Source organism: Grampus griseus (assembly GCF_964374135.1).
Source record: "Grampus griseus genome assembly, chromosome: 1".
Classification (NCBI taxonomy): domain Eukaryota; kingdom Metazoa; phylum Chordata; class Mammalia; order Artiodactyla; family Delphinidae; genus Grampus; species Grampus griseus.
The window spans coordinates 146217072-146242756 of NC_139017.1; the positions used below are offsets into that span (position 1 = coordinate 146217072).

The 25685-nt window shown below is 39.1% G+C and overlaps 1 protein-coding gene and 1 pseudogene across 2 annotated transcripts in view; one reads left to right on the top strand and one right to left on the bottom strand.

Annotated features, from left to right (window-relative positions):
• The window catches only part of ZSWIM5 (zinc finger SWIM-type containing 5), a gene marked incomplete at both ends in the record, with an annotated part of 260182 nt that overhangs the window by 31147 nt on the left and 203350 nt on the right, over positions 1 to 25685 (top strand). The gene's annotated exons all lie outside the window — the stretch shown is intronic.
• LOC309829602 (ubiquitin-conjugating enzyme E2 K-like) lies at positions 1794 to 2125 on the bottom strand (annotated as a pseudogene). The gene has a single exon. The product of its transcript is annotated as a ubiquitin-conjugating enzyme E2 K-like (transcript).

Genomic DNA, 25685 nt, shown 5'->3' on the forward strand with positions numbered 1-25685 from the left:
AATATGCATAAAAGTCATAGGCAAGGTATAGCTGCCTCCAAGAGCAAAGTATATAATGCTTGACCCTTAGTAACTTCTCAGTTCTTTCTCTCACATTTGTCAAACTACAGGACAATTAAATATACCCTGATAATATAGGCAAATAGTAAACTGGGTAGAGGTGTTTGATATTTAAAATAATCCAAATATTACTAATATTACCAAGCCACCTGCCACTAAAAAAAATAATAATTCTAACCGACAATGGAACAAAACTGTCCACATTTTCACACAATTCCACCCTTCAAAAATATAAAGAAAAGTACATGGTTTTAGCTATTTAATATAAATAAGAAAAATCTTGTTTCCTTTGGCATCTTTAGAAAGTAACTGAACTACAACAAAAGGAGGTGATTGTATAAAGAAATTTATACTGAAGCAAACATATAGGGGAAAAACCCAGCAACTTGTGTTTAGTATGCAATAAAATCAACTACAAGAGTTTATTGTTCACTAGGAAAGCCTTACAAGTTTTTGGAAGAACCGCCACATCTTAACATTACAATATATTTAATAATGGTTCTTTTATTGCTTCTAAGATTATTGAGAAGTCAAATGAAGTTATGCTGAATTTATGGTTCAAAACTATTTTCCAAACACTTCACCATTATAATTTAGGATAAGTAACGCTTGAAGAAAGCAAGCCTTTTATAATATGACTTTCAATATATAGCCTTGCTTTAATTCATTCTGATTCCATTACATTTTTGTTATTTTTCCATTGGCCCTGAATATTTAATAAGAACTGTGTTTCTATGTATAGAACAGCCTACACAAATCCATTTCACCCTTCATAAAATGGTCACATTAGTGTTTGAGCTTCCAAAACTAATAATTTTCAAACTTTTGAACTTAGAATGAAATGTTTAGAAAGTCTGACTATGTACAAGAGAAGGTAAAGTTTTCAATTCTCATATTATCAGAAACATCATAAAGAAAGCTAGATTTATAACACACTTCTATTCCTATGTGCATTTGAAGTATGTAGAGTAAAATACCAACACAGCTTTCATGTGTCAATAGGGGGAAATGCAAGCAAGAGTGACTTTTAAAGGATCCAGGGGGCTTCCCTGGTGGCGCAGTGGTTGTGGGTCTGCCTGCCGATGCAGGGGACATGGGTTCGTGCCCCGGTCCGGGAAGATCCCACATGCTGCGGAGCGGCTGGGCCTGTGAGCCATGGCCGCTGAGCCTGCGCGTTCGGAGCCTGTGCTCCGCAACGGGAGAGGCCACAACAGTGAGAGGCCCGCGTACCGCAAAAAAAAAAAAACAACAAAAAAAACTGCAGAGAGTTGTACCTAAGAAGTTAGGTACAAGCATGCAAGTAAATTCACAGCCACAGAGGATCCATGTTAAAAACAGTTAAGGTAGCTGTGATGCAACACCAATAATTTGAATGGCCCTGACACACTCAAAATATTATCTTAATTATTCAACGAAATCCTGAAGCAAACTCTTGCTAGTCTTGGTACACTGCTAAACACTAAAGTAACATGTTCTTTCCATGATTTTAGCTTAGCTCAAAGAATTTTTACATTATTAAATAAGAAAAAAAAGTATTTCCCCTTTTTAAATTTACAGACGTTTAGTTAGCTTTATTTACAGAGCAGGGATTTTTTTCAGTCTCCAGTGGTGCCTAGAAAACATCATTAGGCAAGAATGCCAGTTTAAAAGAAATCTACGCAGAATCCTAAAAATAACAGATGTTGATGCTCCTCAAGAAGGGGCAAGCTTGACTATATCAGCAGCTCTATGTCTCAGTTACTACTCAGAAGCAATTCTGTTGCAGTCTCTACATCTCATGATTCTGAAGACAAGGCCACTATTACCGCATTCCTATCAAAGCCCATAGCACATAGATTTTCTATTTTTTTGGTGTATTCTGGACTAGAAACTGGTGCTCCAGCATACACATGTGCCCAAAGTCGAGGTGTCTATTTGAACATTTCGGAATTTTGTTTGTACTGATTTGCTACTACTGCATCTTGTGGATCAACTGGTTCTGCAGCTGCCAGTAGTGCTTGCAATGACAATAATACCGTGCGGAGAGTCATTGCTGCTGCTCATTGATCTTTCAGGATATCCAAACAAATAGCCCCTGTGATGGAACTAATATTAGGATGCCATATTTTAGCGATAAACTGGATCTTAGGGGGGTTAATTGGATATGTTTCAGGTATTTTAATCTCTAGTTGATATCTTCCTCCTTCATATGGTGTGTCTGGAGGTCCTGCTATTTCTCCTCTTAATTCTGTAAAATTCTCATCTACAAGATCTACTTTAATTTGATTTTTGCTCGTAAAGATCCTGATTTGATTAAAAGGATGTTAATATCAACAGCTCTCTGTGGTTGATGAGGGACTGTTGCCTAATTTGTCATCTTTGTACATTTCTTCTCAATTCTTGTAGAAGAGCAAGGGGATAGGATTAGGACTGCCTCTGTTCCCGACAAATATTAATGGACTGTAAGCTCTTATCCCCATAATCATACCCTTGATTTTGTCGTCACCTAAACCTGCACCTTCTCCAAACTCCAAGTTTCTCAGATTTCCAACCTCCATGGATTAAATAAATTCACTTTGGTACTCCAAACCCAGTTATTAGCTGGCTTCATCAAAACCAACATTTTAGTTTTATTTTATGTTCATTTTAAAGGTTAAATTATCAATAGTACAAACATGTATAACTCATCATTTATTTTATTTATTAATTTTTAAAAATTTATTTATGGGCTTCCCTGGTGGCGCAGTGGTTGAGAGTCCACCTGCCGATGCAGGGGACACGGGTTCGTGCCCCGGTCTGGGAGGATCCCACATGCTGAGGAGTGGCTGGGCCTGTGAGCCATGGCCGCTGACCCTGTGCGTCTGGAGCCTGTGCTCTGCAACGGGAGAGGCCACAGCAGTGAGAGGCCCGCATACCGCAAAAAAAAAAAAAAAAAAAAAAAAAAAAATTATTTATTTATTTGGTTGTGCTGGGTCTTAGTTGCAGCTCACCGGCTCCCTTGGTGGCAGCATGTGGGTTCCTTAGTTGCAGCAGGTGGTCTCCTTAGTTGCGGCTCACAGGCTCCGTAGTTGTGATATACATGTAGGATCTAGTTCCCTGACCAGGGATCGAACCCGGGCCCCCTCCATTGGGAGCACGGAGTCTTAACCACTGTGCCACCAGGGAAGTCCCTCATCATCATTTATTTTAAATGATACTTGGTTATTATTCAAATGATAAGCTAAAGTTTTGAGTTTTTAAAAAATTATGTCTTTCTTGGTTGTATAAACTTATAGTCTTATGATTTTTAAAGCTTTGTAAATATTGTTAATTAGTATACCAATAATATATAACTTATTTTGCATAACAGTGGCAACAATAATAGTAATAACTAATACATATATAGTGAACATTTACTATTGCTAGCTTTGTGCTAAGTGTTTAACATGTTTTAACTTATTTCATTCTTACAATAATCTTTTTGAGGTGTGTATTTTATTATTCCAATTTTACGGATGAAGACATGATTCCCACATAAGAATTTGTCCAAGGTCACACAACTAGTTAAGTGGCAGAGCTGAGGTTAGAACCAAGGCAGTCTGGTACCTGTGTCCAAAATCTTAATCATTATGCTATATTCAATTATGCATAGTGAAAAATAAAATGAATAACTTAAGTCCAAAATAGTGATTGAGAAGGGCAAAACAAATCAATTAAGTGAAAACATTATATACTGAAATTATTTTTCCTTTCCTGTCCATAAATAAGAAAATTCAGACATAGATTTTATATATAGACTATGACAAATCTTTATTGCTTTTAATAACGCCCATTCTTGCCTTATACATTATATCACATCTTTAATGCATAGACTTAAAAAAAAACTAGCTGCTGCTGTACTAGAACAATAAATCTATTGTTGAGCCTAGTATATTAAATTAATATATCATGGATCTATTATATATTCCTTTTTTGTTTTTAATTTATTTTTTCCATATTGGGTCTTCGTTGCTGCGCGAGGGCCTTCTCTAGTTGCAGCGAGCAGGGGCTACCCTTCGCTGCAGCGCATGTGCTTCTCACTGCAGCGGCCTCTCCCACTGCGAATCATAGGCTCCAGGCACGCAGGCCTCAGTAGTTGCGGCACTCAGGCCCAGCAGCTGTGACTTGCGCGCTCTAGAGCGCAGGCTGAGTAGTTGTGGCGCACAGGCTTCATTGCTCCGTGTCATGTGGGATCTTCCCGGATCAGGGCTTGAACCCATGTCCACTGCATTGGCAGGCGGATTCTTAAACACTGCCCCACCAGGGAAGTCCCTCTTTTTTTTAAAAAAAAATTATTTATTTATTTGGCTGCCCCGGGTCTTAGTTGCGGCACACGGGAATTTTGTTGCCATGTGCAGGATCTTTTTAGTTGCAACATGTGGGATCTAGTTCCTTGACCAGGGATTGAACCCAGTCCCCTGCATTGGGAGCTCAGAGTCTTAGCCACTGGACCACCAGGGAAGTCCTCCTATTATGTATTCTTACAAGATTAACTTTTTCTCCAGTAGTATAAAATGGTTGAAATTAGTGATAGTTGTAATTTTTTTTTTGCGGTACGCGGGCCTCTCACTGTTGTGGCCTCTCCCGTTGCGGAGCACAGGCTCCGGACGCGCAGGCTCAGCGGCCATGGCTCACGGCCCAGCTGCTCCGTGGCATGTGGGATCTTCCCGGACCGGGGCACGAACCCGTGTCCCCTGCATCGGCAGGTGGACTCTCAACCACTGCGCCACCAGGGAAGCCCGATAGTTATAATTTAAATGAAGGAAATAATTCACTTTGCAGTACAGATAGAAAAACAGAGCTTCCCTGGTGGCGCAGTGGTTAAGAATCCGCCTGACAATTCAGGGTGCATGTGTTCGAGCCCTGGTCTGGGAAGATCCCACATGCCGCGGAGCAACTAAGCCCATGCACCACAACTACTGAGCCTGTGCTCTAGGGCCCGTGAGCGGCATCTACTGAGCCCACGTGCTGCAACTACTGAAGCCCACGTGCCTAGAGCCCGTGCTTGGCAACGAGAGAAGCCACTGCAATGAGAAGCCCATGCACCACAGCAAAGAGTAGACTCTGCTCTCCGCAACTAGAGAAAGCCCGTGCGCAGCAATGAAGACCCAATGCAGCCAAAATAAATAAATAAATAAATAAATTTAAAAAGAAAGAAAGAGAAACAGGTGACTTCATAAATGGGGAATATATTGTTGATTTTCTTCACCTTATTTTTAATTGTCTTTATGATTTACCAGTAGCAATTTAGTTAGTTTCAGTTTTCATTACATTATGGAATTTGTTAGAAAGCAGTAGAAGGAAGAAAAGAGGCCGAACATTTAGAAGTGTTACTGATGAGTGGTTTATAAAACTCATTTTAAGAGTGATTTACGGGAATTCCCTTGCGGTCCAGTGGTTAGGACTCTGTGCTTTCACTGCCAGGGCCTGGGTTCGATCCCTGGTTGGGGAACTAAGATCCTGCAAGCTTCACGGCCCAGCCAAAAAAAAAAGAGTGATTTATATGATGGTTGTAATCTAAATATGCAGTTCATTTGCTAACTGCTCCAAACCCTGTGATCCTAGAGGTTCTGGGAAGATCATAAGGACATGCTGTGGGAGAAAAAAGTGTGCAACAATCTTTGTAGCTCCTTTTATGGCAGAATATTTTCTCCCAGAGTTCAGCTCCAGGAGGTAATATATCTGAAGTGCTTGTTGAAGTATAAAGTTCTGTATTGATATTAGTTGTGACTTGTCTAAGGTCGTGTGTGGTATATTTGCTATAGAACTGTAAGTTAGAAATTTTTTCAGTTGCCTGCAAAGTAAAATATATCATATTTTTAAAGAACATATTCATTTTAGCTCACTCCACTAAGAATATATTTGTAATACTAATTTGGCACTGGGTTCTTCAGTTATTATAATGTTGCTTTTCATGAACATATATGCTATTTATTACAGCTGAGGTTGGCATTTTATTTCCTTTTTTGGGCAGATTAATTTTTTTGAGAGGAAAGTACAACTATTAATATTCACTCAACAAGTATGGTCAAAGTAAAGTATAGGGTAGCCCCCAAACAGAATCCTGTTTGTTCATTTTTTTTTTTTTTTTTTTTTTTTGCGGTATGCGGGCCTCTCACTGTTGTGGTCTCCCGTTGTGGAGCACAGGCTCCGGACGCGCAGGCTCAGTGGCCATGGCTCATGGGCCCAGCCGCTCCGCGGCATGTGGGATCTTCCCGGTCCGGGGCACGAACCCATGTCCCCTGCATCGGCAGGCGGACTCTCAACCACTGCGCCACCAGGGAAGCTCTGTTTGTTCATTTTTACAACCCTTTGGGTTACATTTTGGATTTAGCATTGAATGCATCATCTTTCCTTTAATTTGAACATTACATCTGTGTACACACCTGTAAGCATTCTTATAATATGAAAAGCTGTCCCCCTGCATTTTTGGATATTATGAATTTGGGCAGATTTTAAAAAGAATTTTTAGGCTGAAAAATTCATATAATGAAATTTATGTTTCTTTAAAGCAGCAGTTGAGTGTAAAAGGTAAACGCTTACTTGAACAGCCTCATTTAAATATCTTTTACATTTTTTGTGTTATAAAAACAACTGTAATTCCTAATTTGTAAAAATTTTCTTAAAATAATTTGCTAAGCAGTTGGTTAAATTTCTTTGAAAGTATATTTGTTGAATTATTCATAATTAACTAAAACTGGTTACAGTGATATAATGTTCCATACAGCATATAATATTCCTCACCATTTTTCTTGATAGTATTGGTTAATGTTCACTCTCAGGAAGCCCCTTAGATCATGCTTTATCTCCTTTGTACTTTTGTGATCCTTATGGGGTTATGGAATATAATAATATGACCTTCTATCTTATTAAAATAGACTGAACTATTTCTGAAAGAAGTGTAATAGTCAGCAGAGCTGCAGCAAGAGAGGCTTTCACAGGGTTGATAGGCTGTGAAACTGTTGAATGGACTTTGGTTTCAAAGACATCTGTTTTAAATTAATCTTGGTCAGATACATGCCATTGTAGACAATTCAAATGCAATTGACTTTCTGACCTTAGAACAAAGAAATACCATACAATAATTTTTTTCAGTATAAAATTAATTTTTTTGAGTCTTAGTTGCTGTGGTATAGTACTGGAGCTCACTGAAAAGACAATAGAGGAGGGTATTTGACATTTTATTGATTTTTTTAAGGAAAGATTGATTTTAGGGAATTGAAAATGTGTATGGAGGAACGTAGGCCATTCTGGAAGCCAACATGTAGAAGTTGTTCCATTGGCAGCATTTTTCAATAACAGTTAATTGTTTGAATAAATCCTTGTGTTGAAATTTCTTAGTTCTACACAATGTTCTTTGTTGGTTTTTTTTTTGGCTGCACTGGGTCTTCATTTCTGCACTCGGACTTTGTCTAGCTGTGGTGAATGGGGGCTACTCTTCATTGCAGTGCGCAGGCTTCTCATCGTGGTGGCTTTTCTTGTTGCTGAGCACGGGCTCTAGGCACGTGGGCTTCAGTAGTTGCAACCCATGGGCTCAGTAGTTTTGGCTCACGGACTCTAGAGTGCAGTCTCAGTAGTTGTGGCGCATGGGCTTAGTTGCTCCGCGGCATGTGGGATCTTCCCGGACCAGGGCTTGAACCTGTGTTCCCTGCATTGGCAGGCGGATTCTTTTATTTTTATTTTTTTTAACATCTTTATTGGAGTATAATTGCTTTACAATGGTGTGTAAGTTTCTGCTTTATAACAAACTGAATCAGCCATACATATACATATATCCCCATATCTCCTCCCCCTTGTGTCTCCCTTCCATCCTCCCTATCCTACCCCTCTAGGTGGTCACAAAGCACCGAGCTGACCTCCCTATGCTATGCAGGTGCTTCCCACTAGCTATCTATTTTACATTTGGTAGTGTATATATGTCCATGTCACTCTCTTATTTCGTCCCAGCTTACCCTTCCCCCTCCCCGTGTCCTCAAGTCCATTCTCTACGTCTGAGTCTTTATTCCCTTCTTGCCCCTAGGTCCCTCATGACCTTTTTTTTTTTTTTAGATTCCATATATATGTGTTCGCATATGGTGTTCTTTCTTTCTGACTTCACTCTGTATGACAGACTCTAGCTCCATCCACCTCACTAAGATAACACAATTTCGAGTCTTTTTGTGGCTGAGTAATATTCCATTGTATATATGTGCCACATCTTTTTTTGCGGGGTGGGTGCATGTATCTTTTATTTTTTTATTTTAATTTAATTTTATTTTAAACATCTTTAATGCAGTATAATTGCTTTTCAATGGTATGTTAGTTTCTGCTTTACAACAAAGTGAATCAGTTATACATATACATATGTCCCCATATCTCCTCCTTCTTGCGTCTCCCTCCCTCCTACCCTCCCTATCCCACCCCTCTAGGTGGTCACAAAGCACCGAACTGATCTCCCTTTGCTATACGGCCGCTTCCCACTAAGTATCTATTTTACGTTTGGTAGTGTATATATGTCCATGCCACTCTTTCACTTTTTTTTTTTTTTTTTTGCGGTATGTGGGCCTCTCACTGCTGTGGCCTCTCCCGTTGTGGAGCACAGGCTCCGGATACGCAGGCTCAGCGGCCATGGCTCATGGGCCCAGACACTCCGCGGCATGTGGGATCTTCCCGGACTGGGGCACGAACCCGTGTCCCCTGCATCGGCAGGCGGACGCTCAACCATTGCGCCACCAGGGAAGCCCTCACTCTCTCACTTTGTCCCAACTTACCCTTCCACCTCCCCGTATCTGCAAGTCCATTCTCTAGTAGGTCTGTGTCTTTACTCCCATCTTGCCCCTAAGTTCTTCATGACCACTTTTTTTTTTTAGATTCCATATATATGTGTTAGCATATGGTGTTTGTTCTTCTCTTTCTGACTTACATCACTCTGTATGACAGACTCTAGGTGCATCCACCTCACTACAAATAACTCAATTTCGTTTCCTTTTATGGCTGAGTAATATTCAATGGTATATATGTGCCACATCTTCTTTATACACTCATCTGTTGATGGACATTGAGGTTGCTTCCATGTCCTGGCTATTGTAAATAGAGCTTCAATGAGCATTTTGGTACATGACTCTTTTTGAATTATGGTTTTCTCAGGGTATATGCCCAGTAGTGGGATTGCTGGGTCATATGGTAGTTATATTTTTAGTTTTTTAAGGAAACTCCATACTGTTCTCCATAGTGGCTGTATCAGTTTACATTCCCACCAACAATGCAAGAGGATTCCCTTTTCTCCACACCCTCTCTAGCATTTATTGTTTGTAGATTTTTTGATGATGGCCATTCTGACTGGTGTGATGTGATACCTCATTGTAGGTTTTTTTTTTTTTTTTTTTTGCGGTACGTGGGCCTCTCACTGTTGTGGCCTCTCCCATTGCGGAGCACAGGCTCCGGATGCGCAGGCTCAGCGGCCATGGCTCACGGGCCCAGCCGCTCCGCGGCATGGGTGATCTTCCCGGACCAGGGCACGAACTGGTGTCCCCTGCATTGGCAGGTGGACTCTCAACCACTGCGCCACCAGGGAAGCCCTCTCATTGTAGTTTTGATTTGCATTTCTCTAATGATTAGTGATGTTGAGCATTCTTTCATGTGCTTGTTGGCAATCTGTATATCTTCTTTGGAGAAATGTCTATTTAGGTCTTCTGCCCATTTTTGGATTGGGTTGTTTTTTTTTTGATATTGAACTGCATGAGCTGCTTGTAAAGTTTGGAGATTAATCTTTCTCAGTTGCTTCATTTGCAAATATTTTCTCCCATTCTGATGGTTGTCTTTTTGTCTTATGTTTTCCTTTGCTGTGCAAAAGCTTTTAAGTTTCATTAGGTCCCATTTGTTTATTTTTGTTTTTATTTCCATTTTTCTAGGAGGTGGGTCAAAAAGGATCTTGCTGTGATTTATGTCATAGAGCGTTCTGCCTATGTTTTCCTCTAAGAGTTTGATAGTGTCTGGCCTTACATTTAGGTCTTTAATCCATTTTGAGTTTATTTTTGTGTATGGTGTTAGGGAGTGTTGTAATTTCATTCTTTTACATGTAGCTGTCCAGTTTTCTCCGCACCACTTATTGAAGAGGCTGTCTTTTCTCCAGTGTATATTCTTGCCTCCTTTATCAAAGATAAGGTGACCATATGTGCGTGGGTTTATCTCTGGGTTTTCTATCCTGTTCCACTGATCTATATTTCTGTTTTTGTGCCAGTACCATACTACCTTGATTAATGTAGCTTTGTAGTATAGTCTGACGCCCTGGAGCCTGATTCCTCCCGCTCCATTTTTCTTTCTCAAGATTGCTTTGGCTATTTGGGGTCTTATCTGTTCCCATGCAAATTGTGAAATTTTTCGTTCTAGTTCTGTGAAAATTGCCTTTGGTAGTTTGATAGGGATTGCATTGAATCTGTAGATTGCTTTGGGTAGTATAGTCATTTTCACAATGTTGATTCTTCTAATCCAGGAACATGGTATATCTCTCCATCTCTTTGTATCATCATTAATTTCTTTCATCAGTATCTTCTCGTTTTCTGCATACAGGTCTTTTGTCTCCCTAGGTAGGTTTATTCCTAGGTGTTTTATTCTTTTTGTTGCAATGGTAAATGTGAGTGTTTCCTTAATTTCTCTTTCAGATTTTTTCATCATTACTGTATAGGAATGCAAGAGATTTCTGTGCATTAATGGTGTATCCTGCTACTTTACCAAATTCATTGATTAGCTCTAGTAGTTTTCTGATAGCATCTGCAGGATTCTCTATGTATAGTATCATGTCATCTGCAAACAGTGACAGCTTTACTTCATCTTTTCCAATTTGGATTCTTTTTATTTCTTTTTCTTCTCTGATTGCTGTGGCTAAAACTATGTTGAATAATAGTGGTGAGAGTGGACAACCTTGTCTCGTTCCTGATCTTAGTGGAAATGGTTTCAGTTTTTCACCATTGAGAACGATGTTGGCTGTGGGTTTGTCATAAATGGGCTCTATTATGTTGAGGTAAATTGCCTCTGTGCCTACTTTCTGGAGGGTTTTTATCATAAATGGGTGTTGATTTGTGTCAGAAGCTTTTTCTACATCTATTGAGATGATCTTATGGTTTTTATCCTTCAGTTAATATGGTTTATCACATTGATTGATTTGCGTATTTTGAAAAATCCTTGCATTCCTGTAATAAACCCCACTTGATCATGGTGTATGATCCTTTTAATGTGCTGTTGGACTCTGTTTGCTAGTATTTTGTTGAGGATTTTGCATCTATGTTCATTAGTGATATTGACCTATAGTTTTCTTTCTTTGTGACATCTTTGTCTGGTTTTTGTATCAGGGTGATGATGGCCTCATAGAATGAGTTTGGGAGTGTTCCTCCCTCTGCTATAATTTGGAAGAGTTTGAGAAGGAAAGGTATTAGCTCTCCTCTAAATGTTTGATAGAATTTGCCTGTGAAGCCATCTGGTCCTGGGCTTTTGTTTGTTGGAAGATTTTTAATCACGGTCTCAATTTCAGTGCTTGTGATTGGTCTGTTTATATTTCCTATTTCTTCCTGATTCAGTCTTGGAAGGTTGTGCATTTCTAAGAATTTGTCCATTTCTTCTAGGTTGACCATTTTGTTGGCATATAGTTGCTTGTAACAGTCTCTCATGATCTTTTGTATTTCTGCAGTGTCAGTTGTTACTTCTGTTTCATTTCTAATTCTATTGATTTGAGTCTTTTCCCTTTTTTCTTCTTGATGAGTCTGGCTAATGGTTTATCAATTTTGTTTATCTTCTCAAAGAACCAGCTTTTAGTTTTATTGATCTTTGCTATCATTTCCTTTATTTCTTTTTCCTTTATTTCTGATCTGACCTTTATGATTTCTTTCCTTCTGCTAACTTTGGGGTTTTTTTGTTCTTCTTTCTCTAATTGCTTTAGTTGTAAGTTTAGGTTGTTTAGTTGAGATGTTTCTTGTTTTTTGAGGTAGGATTGTATTGCTATAGACTTCCCTCTAAGAACTGCTTTTGCTGCATCCCATAGGTTTTGGGTCGTTGTGTTTTCATTGTCATTTGTTTCTAGGTAGTTTTTGATTTCCTCTTTGATTTGTTCAGTGATCTCTTGGTTATTAAGTAGTGTATTGTTTAACCTCCATATGTTTGGATTTTGTCCAGATTTTTTCCTGTAATTGATATCTAGTCTCATAACATTGTGATCAGAAAGATATTTGACATGATTTCAACTTGCTTGAATTTACCAAGGTTTGCTTTGTGACCCAAGATATGATCTATCCTGGAGAATGTTCCTGAGCACTTGAGAAGAAAGTGTATTCCCTTGTTTTTGGATGGAATGTCGTATAAATATCAATTAAGTCCATCTTGTTTAATGTATCGTTTAAAGCTTGTGTCTCCTTATTTATTTTCATTTTGGATGATGTGTACATTGGTGAAAGTGGGGTGTTAAAGTCCTCTACTATGATTGTGTTACTGTTGATTTCCCCTTTCATGGCTGTTAGCATTTGCCTTATGTATTGAGGTACTCCTTTGTTGGGTGCATAAATATTTACAATTTTTATATCTTCTTCTTGGATTGATCCCTTGATCGTTATGTAGTGTCCTTCTTTGTCTCTTGTAATAGTATTTAGTTTAAAGTCTATTTTGCCTGATGTGAGAGTTGCTACTCCAGCGTTCTTTTGATTTCTGTTTGTATGGAATATCTTTTTCCATTCCCTCACTTTCAGTCTGTATGTTTCCCTAGGTCTGAAGTGGGTCTCTTGTAGACAGTATATATACGGGTCTTGTTTTTGTATCCCTTCAGCCAGTCTGTGTCTTTTGGTTGGAGCATTTAATCCATTTACATAAGGTAATTATCAATATGTATGTTCCTATTACCATTTTCTTAATTGTTTTGGGTTTGTTATTGTAGGTCTTTTCCTTCTCTTATGTTTCCTGCATGGAGAAGTTCCTCTAGCATTTGTTGCAAAGCTGATTTGGTGGTGCTGAATTCTCTTAGCTTTTGCTTGTCTGTAAAGGTTTTAATTTCTCCATCAAATCTGAAAGAGATCCTTGCTGGGTAGAGTCATCTTGGTTGTAGGTTTTTCCCTTTCATCACTTTAAATATGTCTTGCCACTCCCTTCTGGCTTGCAGAGTTGTTGCTAAAAGATCAGCTGTTAATGGCAGGTGGATTCTTAACCACTGCGCCACCAGGAAATTGCCTACACACTGTTAAATGTGTCTTTTTTTTTAAAAAAAAATGAATGTAGAGTGGATGTGAAATATATATGATCTGTGAAGAAAATGATTGCTGTATTATGAGATAAATGTAATTACTTTTCAATAATCATGTGACATAATGTAAGTGCAGTACTGTGCTATAAATATCGGCAATTCTCCAGTCACTTTTAACTTAATAAGAAATTATTTCAGGGACATTGAGTATATAACATGTCTTTTAAAAATTAAAACTGTCTTCTAATTTATGTAGTTACCTATTCTTAGGACTTAAATATTTACTTCCTAAATGTGATTTGGTATGTTTTTGAGTGAGGTGGGAGGGATTATGATTAATCCCTTTACTCTTGAGGATTCAAAAAGAATTATTTCTTAAAATAGCTTTGTTTTTTAAAAAATTACATACTAATTAATTACAAGAAAATATAAAAGTACAGCAAAAAAAGGTAAAAGTCATCTGAACATCCTTCCAGATAACTTTTCCAACAACAGAGCAAAATAAACAAATGAGACCTAATCAAACTTACAAGCTTTTGCACAGTAAAGGAAACCATAAACAAAATGAAAAGACAACCTGTGGGATGGGAAAAAGTATTTGCAAATGATGTGACTGACAAGGGCTTAACTTCCAAAATATGCAAATAGCTCATACAGCTCAATAACAGAAAAGCAAACAACCCAATCAAAAATGGGCAGAAGACCTAAATGGATATTTCTCCAAAGAAGACATAGAGATGGCCAATGACCACATGAAAAGATGCTCAAGAACGCTAATTATTAGAGAAATACAAATCAAAACTATAATGAGGTACCACCTCACACTGGTCAGAACGGCCATTATTACAAAGTCTACAAATAACAAATGCTGCAGAGGGCATGGAATAAAGGGTACCCTCCTATACTACTGTTAGGAATGTAAATTGGTACAGACACTCTGGAAAACAGTATGGAGGTTCCTCAAAAAACTAAAAATACAGTTACCATATGATCCAGCAATCCCAATCCTGTGCATATATCTAGAGAAGACTCTAATTCAAAAAGATACAAGTACCCCAAGTGTTCATAGCAGCACTATTTACAATAGCCAAGACATGGAAGCAACCTACATGTCCATCGACAGATGAATGGATAAAGAAGATGTGGCATACACACACACACACACACACACACACACACACACACACACACACACAATGGAATACTACTCAGCCATAAAAAGAATGAAATAGTGCCATTTGCAACTACTTGGGTGGACCTAGAGATTATCATACTAAGTGAAATAAGTCAGAAAGAGAAGGACAGATACCATGTGATATCACTTTTATGTGGAAACTAAGATAGGACACAAATGAATTTATCTATGAAACAGAAACAGACTCACAGAAATAGAGAACAGCCTTGTGGTTGCCAAGGGGGAAAGCAGGGGGAAGGGATAAATTAGGAGTATGGGATTAAAGATACAAACTACTATATGTAGGGACTTCCCTGGTGGTCCAGTGGTTAAGACTCTGTGCTCCCAATGGAGGGGGGCCAGGTTCGATCCCTTTTCAGGGAACTAGGTCTCGCATGAGCAACTAAAGATCCTGTGTGCCGCAACGAAGATCCTGCACGCCACAAGGAAATCCCGCACACGGTAACGAAGATCCCGCGTGCCGCAGTAAGACCTGGCACAGCCCAATAAATATTAAAAAAACAAAAACAGCGCTTCCCTGGTGGCGCAGTGGTTGAGAGTCCGCCTGCCGATGCAGGGGATGCGGGTTCGTGGCCCGGTCTGGGATGATCCCACATGCCGCGGAGCGGCTGGGCCCATGAGCCATGGCCGCTGAGCTTGCGTGTCCGGAGGCTGTGCTCCGCAACGGGCGAGGCCACAGCAGTGAGAGGCCCACGTACCGCAAAAAAAAAAACAAAACAAAAAAACAGAAAAACTACTATATGTAAAATAGATAACAAGGTCCTGCTGTATGGCACAGGGAACTATATTTAATATCCTGTAATATTCCATAATGGAAAAGAATATGAAAAAGAATACATATATGTGTATAACTCAATCACTTCACTATACACTAGAAAGTAACACAACATTATAAATCAACTCTACTTCAATTAAGAAAAAAACAATTGGATTTAAAAAAAATCCTATCAACAGTGAAAAAAAGAAATTCCAAATGTGTCACTAGCTCCTTGGTCTTGATTAAGTTACTTACTTTATTTAGGCAACAACATCCTTGTCTGTAATATAGGGTCATAATACCTACCTCTTAGAATTGTTGTAAGGATATTTAATGAGAGGTTACTATATGCCCACCTCTGTGCTACATGCATTATCTCATTTCGAGGAGTAGAAGCATTCATTTCCTGGGGAAACAAATGTGGGAAGGACATTCCAAGCAGAAGGAACTAAATGTACAGCTTACAAGGTAAAAGAATGTGTGAAACAATGTGATGTTTTTGAGAAGTGATGACTATAGCACATGTGTAAAGGGAAAGCATAAGAGAGATGATGGGAATTGAAAGGAAATTTAACTTGAACCCAGATCATCAAGGGTCTGTCTTTCTAAGGAGTTTAGAATATATCCTGTAAAGCAGGTAGCACAAATTCAGTTGTTTATGGGGAGCCAGGCAGATAAGGTACTTGAATGAATTGAAGTGGATAAGGAGTGTGGTAAACTGGAAATCACAAATCACATATGCCCTGTCTTATCTAGGTGTCCTGTCCTCTGCTCCAGCACAGTTTTCTATGTGGAAATTTGGGCCTAGTGTTGCTGAATTTTCTGATTTTTTGAAGAGAAGTTACATATCCATATTTTTAATATGAAATCATATTTTCAAAGCACCTGTGTGTGTGTGGAAAAAAACCCTTCATCTTTTTTTTTTTTCTTTTTTTTTTGGCGGTACGCGGGCCTCTCACTGTTGTGGCCTCTCCCATTGCGGAGCACAGGCTCTGGACGCGCAGGCTCAGCGGCGATGGCTCACGGGCCCAGCTGCTCTGCGGCATGTGGGATCCTCCCAGACCGGGGCATGAACCCGCATCCCCTGCATCGGCAGGCGGACTCTCAACCACTGCGCCACCAGGGAAGCCCCCTTCATCTTTATTTTTTACTCAATCTGTAGGCTATCAGTTTATGGCCTCTGCTGTAGATAGATGGGAAGCCATACAAGCTTTTTAATAACAAGGGTGGTGACATGGCCAGATTTGATCTTGAGATAGATCATTCTCGCCTCAGTGTGGAGAATGGATTGGTGAGAATAAAGAATGGACGTAGAAGGCTATTGTAATAGATAGAAAAAGTGAGAGAAGTGGCTAGTTTAAGGCAGTGGCATAGGGCTGTAGTGGGAGTGGGAGATGAATTGAAGAGCTCACTTCAGTGCCGTGCTTCCCAATATTTTCATTTCCACAGACCATTGTGGATTTACTGTTTGGAAAGATTTATGTCTTGCAAGTAAGACATAATAAACAACAATAACATAGTAAACAACAATAAAAAATATTATTGATCACTTACTATGTGCTAAAAGTATTCTGTGCTAAGGGCTTTATACACTTACTTAAGCCTCATAGCAGTGATATAAGATAGATAATATTACCATCTCCATTTTACAAATGAAAGGAATGAGATTTAGAAGAGTTAACTTGCTTGACTAGTAAACCAAGGGGGCAGAATTTAGATCCAGAACCTGAAATTTTTTATAGAACAAATAAATATAGGAACAATAAAGCAAGTTCTGCACTGTATAATAACAATTATAGTAATTACTAGAACTGAATTAGCTTATTTATAGGAAGTTATTAGCACAACTTTTACATAAACATTATTATGTTGAAGTTTTTCTGTAAAAATGTTTTTTGGGTTAAACCTATTTTTATGTGAATTTCTGTAAGAGATGAGATACAACTAACTCTGGTGTAGATGGGATTTAGTACAATTGTATTTGCAATAGCATGTTATTTAAATTTTCCACATGCTGTAACAGATGACTTAGCACAACACAATTTGAAATTTTCACCTTATTCTTTTCAATTTTACCTCCAGATGAATTTCATTTGATTTAGCTACTTTTAGTTTCAGCCTTATTTTGAATATGTTACTGAACTAGAATAAAAGAAAGATATATTACTCTCTTCCCAGGAGCCCTAATTCTTTATGGTTTCCACTATTGCCATGATTTTTACCATTGTGAAAATTCAAATTTTTATAGAGTTTTACAGTGTAAGAATTGCAGTTCAGCTATTTAAGGCAGCAATTGCCATATTATCATAGAACTAAAATCAGAAAAGAATGGAACTAACATTTATTGAAAACGTTTTATATGCCAGATATGTCTAAATCCTTTGTCTAAATCATCACAACAACCCTATAAAGGTAAGTGGTGTCTCTGTTTTACAGATGGAAAAAAATGCCCCCAAAGTTAAATACCTTGCTCAAATTCCCACAGCTAGTTATAGGTAAAGCCAGGATTTAAATCCAAATCTATCTGATTTCAAATAGAGAAGTTCTGTAGAATTACTTAAAAACTATAAGCAACTCAGTCCATAAATACTTGTCACCTGGGATAATATTTGCCAAACATATGTTGACTAAAGATTGGCATCGAGATATATAAAGAACTCTTGCAATTCAGTAATAAGACAAGCAACCCAATATAATATGGGCAAAAGATGTAAACAAACACATCACAAAGATTATGCTATAAAAATGGTTAATAAGCACAATAAAAAGCACTCAACATTATTAGTCATCAGGGAAGTGTAAATTAAAACCACAATGAGATAGTATTACTACATTCCCACCAGAATGGCTAAAATTAAAAAGCCAAATATGGGTAAGGATGTGGAGTAATCAGAAGTCTTACACATTATTTTTGGGAATATAAAATGGTATAACCATTTTGGACAATGGTCTACAGATACACCTACCCTATGATCAGAAATTCCACTCAAGTATTTACTCAAAATAAATGAAAGCACATTTCAAAAATGTCAACAAAGGGACTTCCCTGGTGGTCCAGTGGGTAAGACTCCGCACTACCAATGCAGGGAGCCTGGGTTTGATCCATGGTCGGGGAACTAGATCCCTCATGCATGCTGCAACTAAGAGTCCATATGCCCCAACTAAGAGTCTGTGTGCTGCAACTAAGAGTCTGCATGCTGCAACTAAAGATCCCACATGCAGCGATGAAGATCCTGCATGCTGCAACTAAGAGCCGATGCAGCCAAAAAAAAAAAAAAAAGATGTCAACAAAAACCATGTACAAGAATGTTCATGGCAGCTTTAGTTGTAATAGCCCCAAACTGGAAACAGCCTTGTTGTGCATGAACAGAAGGATGGCTAAATAAACTGTTATATTCATACAATGGACTACTACTCAGCAATAAAAAGGAGCAAACTGGGGGTGGGATGAACTGGGAGATTGGGATTGACATGTATACACTACTGTGTATAAAATAGATAACTAATGAGAATCTACTATATAGCACAGGGAACTCTGCTCAGTGCTCTGTGGTGACCTAAATGGGACGGGAATCTAAAAAAGAGGGGATATATGTGTACGTATGGCTGATTCACTTTGCTGTACAGAAACTGACACAGCAGTGTAAAGCAACTATACTCCAATAAAAAAAAAATAAAGTCAGCTTTGTTTGACAGTAATTTGTTTAAAAAAGAGCAAACTACTGATATGTGCAACAACATGAGTACATCTCAAAAATATTATGCTATGTGAAAAAGCCTCACTCAAAAGAGAGCATGTTGTTTGATTTTATTTATTTATTATTTATTTATTTTTTAACACCTTTATTGGAGTATAATTGCTTTATAATGGTGTGTTAGTTTCTGCTTTATAACAAAGTGAATCAGTTATACATACACATATATCCTCATATCTCTTCCCTCTTGTGCCTCCCTCCCTCCCACCCTCCCTATCCCACCCCTCTAGGTGGTCACAAAGCACCGAGCTGATCTCCCTGTGCTATGCGGCTGCTTCCCACTAGCTATCTGTTTTACGTTTGGTAGTGTATATATGTCCATGCCACTCTCTCACTTTTTCACAGCTTACCCTTCCCCCTCCCCATATCTTCAAGTCCATTCTCTAGTATGTCTGTGTCTTTATTCCCATCTTACCCCTAGGTTCTTCATGACCTTTTTTTTTCCCTTAGATTCCATATATATGTGTTAGCATACGGTATTTGTTTTTCTCTTTCTGACTTACTTCACTCTGTATGACAGACTCTAGGTCCATCCACCTCACTACAAATAACTCAATTTCGTTTCTTTTTATGGCTGAGTAATATTCCATTGTATATATGTGCCACACCTTCTTTATCCATGTTGTTTGATTTTATTATAGGAAGTTCTAAAATAGGCAAAACTAATCAATCATTAAAAAAAAAAATCAGAACACTGGTTGCCTCTGGAGGGGATTGAGTGGTAAGGGGCATGAGAAAACTTCCTGGGGTAATGGTAAGGTTTTATATCTTTGATTGCTTTTTAAAATTTCATTGTTCGGTGCAAGTGCACATAAGTACAATGGATTTTTGTGTATTGATCTCGTAACCTTGCTGAACTTGTTTATTTTTCTCTATTAGTTTTTGTGTAGGTTCCTCAGGATTTTCTATATATAAGATCATTCCATCTGTAAATAGAATAGTAGTTTTACTTCTTCCCTCCCAGCTTGAATGCCTTTTATTTCTTTTCTTTGCCTAGTCACCCTTTCTCAGTCACCTTTGCAGTCTGTTTCTATTCTATCCAACCTCGGTATAATTAACTGCCTTCTGGGTGTGTCCACTTACGTATCTCTTTAGATCGTCAACCTCACTATGTCCAAGACTGAACTCATTGTTTCTGTCAAAGTCTTCTTCCTCTAGAGTCCCCTGTCTTGGTAGTGACATCACATCCAACTAATTGTTTAGCCAGAAAACTGAGAATCATCCTTGACTCCTCCATTTTCCTTACCCATCATATGTAATTCACCACTAAGTCCTGATGGTCCTGCTTCCTAAATCTCTTGAATCAGTCTAAAACGTATCCTTTCTGCTACCACTACCCTTGGCCAAACTACCATCATGTCTGGCCAGGACTGTTGCACTTGCTTAACTGGTTCCTCCAGAAGCTACTCTTGACTTTCACTTACCTATTCTTCACATTTTTGTCAGCATGATCTTTCTGAAAAGACAAATGTGATCATGTCACTGCCCTACTTAAAACATTCTTAAGCCTTCCTGTTCAAGTCCAGCATGGACTGAGTCCCTGCCTGCTTGCTTCCCATTACTCTTTGAATTAAGATCAAAATACGGTCTGTGAGGCCTTGCAAGTATGGCCTCTGCCTACTTTCCCAGACATTCATTGTTACACTGGCTTTCTTTTGCTTCCTTGAACCAGATACCTATTGAACTTTAAGTACCAAAGGGCAGGGATCATATACCAGTGTATACTCAGGGCCTGACACATGGTTAGGTACCAGTAAATGTTAGTTGAGTAATTATAGATTATGTGCCAAGGCGGAGATGGATATGTTCATTATCTTAATTGTGATGATGGTTTCATGTATGTGTGTCAAAACTTTTGTCAAACTTAATATGTCAAACGTAACCTATTGTACACTTTAAATAGGTACAGTTTATTGCATGTTAATTTTTTCTCAATAAAGCTGCTAAATAAACACCTATGTTCCTTTTTAGGGTCTTGGCACATTCTTTTTTCTTTTTTATAGATTTATTTTATTTATTTATTTGTTTGTTTGTTTGGCTGTGCTGGGTCTTCGTTGCTGTGCGTGGGCTTTCTCTAGTTGCGGCGAGCAGGGGCTACTCTTTGTTGCGGTGCACGGGCTTCTCATTGTGGTGGTTTCTTTTGTTGCGGAGCACGGGCTCTAGGCGCGCGGGCTTCAGTAGTTGTGGCACGTGGGCTCAGTAGTTGTGGCTCGCAGGCTCTAGAGCGCAGGCACAGTAGTTGTGGCACACAGGCTTAGTTGCTCCGCAGCATGTGGGATCTTCCCGGACCAGGGCTCGAACCCGTGTCCCCTGCATTGGCAGGCGGATTCTTATCCACCGCGCCACCAGGGAAGCCCCAGCACATTCTTTTTATTTGTAATCTTCTTTTGCTCTTCTTTGCTCACCTAATTCCTACCTATTTTTTAGTCTTTGCTTAAATATATTTCTTCAGGATCTAGCTTGGAATCCCCCTTCATATCCCCCTAGATTAATTCTGCCTATTACATATCCTATCCTTCAGAGCATTTCTCATAATTATGCATAATTATGTAGTATTTGTTTAATGTCATCTTTTCACCTAAACTGTAATCTTCATGAGGATTGGGACCATGCCTTTCTTGTTCATTAATGTATATCCTAGGGATGTATTATAGGCACTGAAATATTTGTTGACTGAATTAACAATTATGTATCCATTTATTTATTCTGCATATATCCATTGAGCCCTACCAGGAACCAGGTACTATTCTAGGTTCTGGAGTTACAGCAGTGAACAAAACAGACCAAAAAAAATCTCTGCACTCATGGAATTTACATTTAAGAGTCAGGACACAGGGCTTCCCTGGTGGCGCAGTGGTTGAGAGTCCGCCTGCTGATGCAGGGGACACGGGTTCGTGCCCCAGTCCGGGAAGATCCCACATGCCACGGAGTGGCTAGGCCCGTGAGCCATGGCCGCTGAGCCTGCGCATCTGGAGCCTGTGCTCTGCAACGGGAGAGGCCACAACAGTGATAGGCCTGCATACCGCCAGAAAAAAAAAAGAGTCAGGACACAGACAGTTAAATAGTCAGGTGGTGGTAAACACTGTGGAGAAAAATAGAGCAGGGAAGGGGAATAAGTGGTGCTGAGGCATGTGGAGAATTGTCTCATTGCTCTTAGAGACCTATAGGGATTAGAATCTGGTCATTGAGGGATGACCTAGGAGCTCTGGACTCCTTGGAGTGGTGGGGCATAAAGGGCATTATGAGATTAGTCTTGAAGGTCTCAAGGCAGTTAGTGGAAGTTGTGAGTGTTGAACAATGGGAGGATCAGGAATCTTGCTAGGATCACACAGAATCCTTGGTTCCTTCTGTTCATCCTGCGAACAGTGATGTGGAAGCTTAGGTGTTGTATCTAGAGCACACAGAGTACTGAATGCTTCCCTTGATTGTTGCTGATAGATTTGTAAAGTACCAACCACCAGCAAGATTCTTTGGGAAAAACAAAAACAATCTACCTGACTTTAATCTCTCCCTGCTCTCAAGGAACTCACAATCTAGTTGACAAGACGTATATGTAGAAAAATAATTATGATATAAAATAGAATGTAGTAAGAGTAATAGCAGAAATACAAATGTACTACAGGATTGAAGAAGGTGAGAATAATTGCAAAGGTGTAGGGGCAGAAAGGAAGCTGGAAGGTAAAACAAGGTAGAGGAAGGACAAGATTTCAACCAGCAGAAATGATAGGAAGTTGCATCTTAAGCAAATGAACGTCTCTATTTGGATGCCTTTATTCTACCCCAAACTCAGCATGTGTGTGTGTTAAGCCAGTTATTCCCCACAAACTCTGATCTTTCTCCTAATTTCCCTGTTTGTGATCATTCTCCCTAATATTCAGACTATAAATGTTATAACCACCTTTGTTTCTCTCTTCCTCTAAAATAATAACCACCACAATGACTACCGTTTATTGGTTAATCGCAGTGAGCCAGACTCTGCTAAATCTTTCACATACAACTGGTGTGATCTGCTTCATAAAACTCAAAGTGAAAATGCAGTCTGTGTCTTATTCTCTAACAAATTAAAGCCAACCCAAGTCCCTATATGCTATATTTAGCAGAATATCACCCTTTCCCACATAATATCTGAAATACAGGCATTTCCCTTTCCACTGTATTGTCTGAAAGCTTCAAAGGGTTTGTTCATTCTAATCAGAAGGTGTATCTGATTCCCACTTCTAAGCAGGGAGGAATCTTGGTGACTCTCAGTCTGGTATTATTGTTGTCCTTTCTTGCTAGGTGGTACAGGTGTCAAATAGTCATTTCCATCATCTGGTGCTGCTGGTCCCCAAACAGCAAAATTTCACTGGCAAAAGCTTTTGGCCAAAGCTGGTAAGCTCCTTTCAAATGATGATGATTCCATGGAAAATTTACTGTCTCAGTGCTCCAGTTGACTTACGGTATCCCTCTTTATATACTTTTAGTTCCCAATCCTTTCAGGCATACAACACAATCCATTCTTTTATGAGACTCTGTTGTCGCAGAGAAGTGCCTAGCTGAGTTTGAGTACCCTCTCAATGCAGAGCCCACAATCAATGTCTTTTTATGAGAATCCCCCATGAATTAAGCAATTTTTCCCCTACCATCCAAATGCAAAAGGCCTCTTACGTATTTCCTCCCAGAAATTCTTGGTTTGTTTAAGCCAATTAATTCTCCCTGGTAACCAGGGATGGAGTGTGTTATCTTTCATTGAGTCTCAAGGTATTTTGCTAAACTCTAATCACTAAACAAATCTTCCAGCTTTCTTTATATTTATATAAAAAGTTAAACTACTTAAGTGACCCTTTTTAGGATAAAGGTCAGTTTCTCTCTATTAAAAAAAATTATTACCTACAATTCTTAAACGTTGAGGTGCATAAGCTCTCTTGGGTTATTACCCACAGTTGCATATTACTGGGCACCCAATTCCAGAGATTCTGATTGATTAAATCTAATGCCTGGTTATTCTGAAGCAGATGGTCTGCAGACCACCCTTGGGAAATACTGGACGCTGTCTCACACACTCTTGTACTTGATGCCACTATAATACAGAATTACTTGTCCCTGACCTCCCTCCTTCACCTCTTCCTCATGCCCTGCACATGTACATGTTCATATATCTGTTTGGGTACCATCCTTTCACATCTTTCCCTCCCTGTGTATGTATTTTTGGGGGAAGAGAGGGCGTAGTATCCTCATCATTCTGCCAGACCTCTCTTCATTCTTTACAACTATCCAGATGTCACCTTCTCTGTGACTCCCACATATAGAAAAGAAAAAAAAAAAAACTCCTTTCTTATGTGTTTATTTACATTACATTGTAAGTTCCTTGAGGGCAGGGACACTACAGGGTAGGAAGCAAATGACATCAGGCTCTTAACTATTCTGAGAAATAAGATAGAGCTCAGAGTAAGTAATGTTGTATTTGAAACCTGAAGTTTGAATAAGAGTTAACCAGATTAAGAAGTATAAGGAAAGTATCTCAAGTAGAGAGAATAGTGTTTGCAAAGTCCTAGAGGTGAGAGAGTGACATGTTTGAGACTGAAAGAAATTTAGTAAAGTTGAAGAGTTTAGCTAGGGTTAGATCAAAGAGGGCCTTGTAAGAGTCTTAAGCCAATTAGAAAGCTAACTGCAGTTTGGAGAAAGAATTAGAATTAGGGTAAGAGTGGAGGCAGGGAGGTGGGTTTTGTAAAACTATAAGCTGTTAGAAAATAATATTTATCTGGGCTCATGGAACCCATGAGAAAAGTGGTTGGATTCTACACGTACATGGAAAGTAATGAACATAATTTGATGATTGATCTGATATTGGGAGGGTTGCTGGTAAGGCAGCAGTTGGAGACAAGGATGACTGCCAGGTTTCTGGCCTTATGGTGGTGCCATTACCAAGGTAAGGGGGCTGGAGAAGGGAGGGAAAGTATTTGGATAGTTGAGGGAAGTGCTGGGTGGGAAAGATGTTGAATTTAGTCTTTAACATGTTGAATTTGAAATATCTATGCGGCATCCAACTGTAGATAACAAGTGGCATTTTGAAGAAAGAGGATGAGGTTTGATGCTGAGAATGGGAGAAGAAGTTGAAGAAAACATAATAAGAATGCCTGACAATATTGTGAGCTCAAATAGAATTGGTGAACCTGAATTTTCAATAGCACCAGTCAATCTAAATGTGTGATTTTTTACTCATCAGTGTCTGTCAATCAGGTATGGAGAAGGCGAATAGTTCTAGGATTAAGGTTTTGCCAGGTAGCTGTCAAATAAAGGTAGTTGAGTAACAGGTTTTAGGATATTGACAAAAGAGCAATTAAAATAATGGACCAAGGAATCTAAGCTGGATGGTAATGATAATTTCATTTATCATTATTTATTAAGTGCTTACTGTGTACCAGGCACCTAGGAGAGGAGTGAAGAATAGGTAGAGAAAATTAAATGGATTTTTTTTTTTTTGCGGTACGCGGGCCTCTCACTGTTGTGGCCTCTCTCGTTGTGGAGCACAGGCTCCGGACGCGCAGGCTCAGCGGCCATGGCTCACGGGCCCAGCCGCTCCGCGACATGTGGGATCCTCCCAGACCGGGGCACGAACCCATGTCCCCTGCATCGGCAGGCGGACTCTCAACCACTGCGCCACCAGGGAAGCCCTTAAATTGATTTTTATTAGAAGTGTCATTTGTCTTTTGAGTTTATGATGTTTGGAACCATGCAAAAATG